The sequence below is a fragment of the Aethalodelphis obliquidens genome, unplaced genomic scaffold, assembly GCF_003676395.1.
Source record: "Aethalodelphis obliquidens isolate GAN/ISIS:26980383/991018 unplaced genomic scaffold, ASM367639v1 scaffold12, whole genome shotgun sequence".
Classification (NCBI taxonomy): domain Eukaryota; kingdom Metazoa; phylum Chordata; class Mammalia; order Artiodactyla; family Delphinidae; genus Aethalodelphis; species Aethalodelphis obliquidens.
Genome location: NW_020837956.1, coordinates 41,468,871 through 41,473,637, shown reverse-complemented (window position 1 = coordinate 41,473,637; position 4,767 = coordinate 41,468,871). Strand labels below are relative to the sequence as shown.

Here is a 4,767-nt window from a genome sequence, read left to right as displayed (position 1 = left end):
ACACACACACACACACACACACACACACACACACACACACACACACACACAGAGCGGTTGCAGCCCAGCTCTTCTCTGGTTTTGCCAAATCACGAAAGATGTCCTGAGAGCTTACAGGAAATCTTACGTGTCCCTGAGATGTCACTCAGCGAGCAGGGACCAAAAGGACGTGGGCCCCAGCTCAGTCCAGCTCTGACTGTGGGTGATCCTGGAGCCCCTCAGGCGCTCGGGGCTCGAGTCCCACTAATACACAACGGAACAGTCAGATGGATGGTCCCCATGGCACCTTGTGACTAAAACCTTCAATTCACCAGCACCAGGATGGAGCGCGCGGCAGGCAAAGTGCAAGCTTCCGTGTGGGGCGACCACGGCTGGATCACAAATGACCAGGGAGCCACAAGGAAGTACCATTCTTAGCAGTGAGAACAGTCCAATTCCGTAGAGTTGTACCCAAAACCCAGGGACGCTCAAGCAAAGCGCACCTCTCAGTCTTCACAGGAATGTCCCGGGTTACGCTAAGGCAGTTTAAAAATGTCAAAATTCCAAAGTTCTGTTCGGTCAGTTCAAAAGACAGTTTTGCCCACGACATATGCATCTTCTGTTTGTACCCAGAGGGCAGGTGACACGTGTGAAAGGCTGACTTCAGGTAACTCTGCCAGAGCGTCCTCTGCTTTCCAGGCACTCCCGTCTCTTCCTGACACTAACGGAATCGGTCCCTAGAAAGCCTGCCCGGGCGTCACCAATGGGCGAGGGCTGCGCCCCCCCCCTCACGCTCCGATGAGCATGTTCTAACCACTTCCCACGGGTCAAGGTCAAGTGGACCCTGTGAACTCACCCAACACCCTGTCACAGCCCCTGCCTGCCAACACCAAGCTCCATTGAAGAAAGAATCACTCAGAGACAAAAACAGGAAGCTGCATGTCACCCACTTACGTCAGGAGTAAGGTAGCGAGCCCCGTCATACAAGCGCCTGGCGCTCCGATGGTGTGTCTGTAAGCCAGGTGTCACCAGGGCATACATTCTGTGGAAACACGTGTTCCACAGGTCGCAGCAATGAGCGAGGAAACAAAGCCTATGAACGCGTAACTGGCGGCAATTCCCGCAGAAGCCCCGGAACATCCTTCTAACTATCCTTCAACACGAGATCTTGGTCTTCAGTGGCACACTTGAGTTTTCAGAAAGTGGAAAACCTCCGAGTCCATCCTGATGAATGAGAAGGGCAACCCAGCAGGACAAAACCACGAGGAGCCAGGAATACCGTACAAGGTCCGGAGAGAGAAGTCTGAGAGGGCAGGAGAGCTGACTTAATCAATTTAAAGCAACTTCAGTTGGGTTCCCACAGCGTTCGGGGTGTGGTGGTTTCCTGGGACAAGCAGAGGTCAGCACTCCTCGGGATGTATGGCTTCTACTCTGTTTAAGATGATACATTACCTCGTTTTTTAAGCACCCCTTCTGGGATCAGCAACTCGGTTCCTAGCAAGATGCAGTGAACGCGATGGAGACAGGGCCCCTTTCTCAACAGGCAGAGGCGCGTCACTCAGACTCGCCCACGGATGGCCAAGGGGAGGCCACTTGGAGGTGGGGACCCTCCTGACCAGGCCGCTGGGTCCGGGGACACGCTCACTCCTTCCAGCTGGGCCAGCTCGTTTCCAAGTGATTGGTAATCACCCCGAGGCTCACGACGCCCTGCAGGCCCTCGAGCGAACACACCTGAACCCTGTTAGCTTAAAAACCAAACAACTCTTGGGAAAGTATTTCTGGCCACATTATATCGGTTTGACAATTCACACCTCTCACTTTCAGTTCAAAGACTGGCCAAATGTAAGCTCAGAGTGATACAGTAAGATGGTTAGACAACAACGAAGTTACAAGCGGCAAAGAATGATGAACAATCTGAAATCTTCGGATACTCAAATTCACCATTTAAAGCATCTGGGGCGTTGGACGTGGCGGGCGCTTCCACGAGGAACACGAGGGACTAAAGACAAAGGCAGAAGCTCAGTCGGAACCCCTGACTCTGAGCCAAGGAGGGGGAGTGGCAGCCGCTGAGGACCTCACATGACCCGCACGGAGCTCGGAGGGCGGGGAGATGGCCAGGAGTGACAGCGCAGAACCCAAGAGGACTTCCTAATAGGGCTCCTGAGTCCACATGGGCTGCACGGACTCTCCAGGTGAAAAGGAAAGGAAAAACCCCTGCATAGAATAACCCCACAGTGACTCGAGGAGGATTGTGGATCCAGGCATTTAGAAACTTCTTGGCACAGGGCAAAAGAAACTAATTTCCCTGAACTCGATCAGCTGGAGTCCAACTCGGGCACCGGGGCGTCCGGTGGGAGCACGGGGGATCCAAGGGGTGGAGGGAGCCCCTGCCTGACATCCTGCACCTGCTGGGGAATCAGGACGGCGCCGCACTTCCGGATCACAGGGAAAACTGATTTTAAAGTAGAGAAAAAAATAAAAACCAACACTTCGGAGGATTCGGTTCTTCCTAGAAGGACCTGTCTCAAGTCACTCACGAAAATGAACGATTCCAACACGAGTGGTAAATGGTGACCTGTCATCTCCAAGGCTTTAGGAACTAGAAGGCCTCCCTCCTCTAAATCCAGGCCATCAGCTTGGCCGGGCCGCCCCGTCCTCCTCCCGGCCCAGCGTTTTCCTCTTGGTCCCTGAGTTTTTTCTGCGTGACCGTCTTCTCAGCCCAATGATGGGCCACAGGAAGCTGGTCCCGAGAAGCCTGGGAAACGACGGATGCTGGAGGCAGGAACAGGGACGACGAGGGGACATCCAGGAGGGGCAGGTCTGCGTCGTGGCCGAGTGGTCGCCACCGGGAGAGCTGGTGCTGGCCGCGCAGCCCCGGCTCATAACCGACCCCCATCCCTGGTCCAGGCAACACCGCCGCGGGGGCACCAGGTAGGGCCCATCCTCGCTGTCCGACGGTGAGCTCCGCACGGGCCGGGGTCTCCTCCGGACGCAGCGAGGGCCACGCGGCGCACAGGCAGCTGGCACGTGGGAGCCTGGGTGGCCCGACCGGGAGGGGAACAGGCTGGGCCTCCGCCTCCTCCCCTGCAGACCTGGGGTGGTAACTGGAGACAGCCCAGCTCGGCTGCGGGAAGCGGTCACTGTCACCACCGGCTGACGTCACCACCCCCGGGGTGGGGCCTCCCGCCACCGACACAGCACATCTGTCAGACTCCGGTTGCGCCCACCAAGCCAACCCTGCTGATTGAAAGAAGAGATGAACAAGAGGGCGCGTCGTTGGTCATGACGGAGAACCAGGCCCTCGTCTGGGCGATGCTGGAAACCATACCCAGGACCGGCCCAGCGGGAACCACCACAGTCACCCAAGCATCGAGCATCGCGGAGGCCGGCCCACACCAGGCCGGGGCCGGCCCACACCAGGCCGGTACCTGCTCCCACCTGGAGGCCACAGCACTGCTGCCGCCGACCCCCAGCCCCCAGCTGACGGCTCTGCAGCCCCACACCGGCGACAGTGGGAGCCCCCGCTGTCCCCCGACATGGCCACCTTGACCCGAGGAGCCTGGGTCACCTGCTGGGTCCCTGCCCCAAGGGACACTGGAAACTTGGTTATTTCCATAAGGGAAATGGGACAATCACCTAGGAATCTCCCCCAAATGCAGGAAAACCATTCAAAAGATGATGAGCAGCCCCAAATAAGTCAGGGGTCCCTGCCTTGATTTCTGAGTGTTCTGTCCCCAGCACAAGGGAAACAATGTCAGACAAGTGATGCAAACCACGGTCGGGATCCCAGAAGAGCTTCGCCCTCTGCTGTCCAAGCCCACCATCCCATTGCCGGACATGGCTTTCCTTCTGGTTCGGAATGGTGTGATTTAGCCAAGACGGAAACACGAGGCAAGTACGAGACCCAACTAAATAGTTATTGCTTGTTTTTAAATGGAAGATTTTTTTAATCTTATGTAATTACATTGTATTGAATAATGGAGAATAATTATCATAAAACCCCATCATTCAAATCCGATTTGCAGAAACAGTATCATGGTTTAAAATGAAGACTTTCTGAATTGCCATACTTTTCCGGTTTTTCTAACTCTGTAACTCTGCCGTAAGGAAACGTCCCCAAGCGCAGAGGCAGCGACGCCGACCCGAATGGCTAAAGCAGCCCCAGAGCATGAGGGCAGGTGGCACTGAAGGTAAAGTGGCTCAGAGGGCGGACCATGCAAGAAAATAAATTTATATTTTTTTAACTAAAAGAAAAACAAAAACCAAACAGATAAAAATATATACATATATAGAACATAACACATCTGATGTCAATGTATGTAGAGCAGACCTTAAGATAATTATGTTTTTTAAGTGGGGAGGGCAAAGAAGCTTTCTCCTTTCTGCATAGAAGGTTTCTGTACTTCTCTGGAAGTAGACTTGACAAGTTATGTCTGTGAAGTGTAGTATCTAAAGTAAACACCAAGAAAACAACACACAGCAGCAGATTCAAAACATCGTAAATACATCAAGATGGGATTTTACAAAATGTTCAAGTAACCCACAGGAAGGTAAGAAAACGAAACAGAGCAATGAGAGACAAAGAAACAGAAAACAGATACTAAACGGCCTGCTTCAGCCCTAACACACCAGTAAATTAAATGGTCTAAACACATCAATTAAAAGATCGGCAGAATGAATAAACCACACACACACACCCCCCAACTATATATACCGTCTACAAAACAACTCACCTCCAAAACTACAGGGAGGGGCTTCCCCGTGGCCGGTGCCTGCCCAGGCCCAGGA

The 4,767-nt window shown here is 53.7% G+C and overlaps 1 protein-coding gene across 5 annotated transcripts in view; it reads right to left on the bottom strand.

Annotated features, from left to right (window-relative positions):
- EIPR1 (EARP complex and GARP complex interacting protein 1) overlaps positions 1-4,767 on the bottom strand; it is an 88,499-nt gene that overhangs the window by 56,182 nt on the left and 27,550 nt on the right. The gene's annotated exons all lie outside the window — the stretch shown is intronic.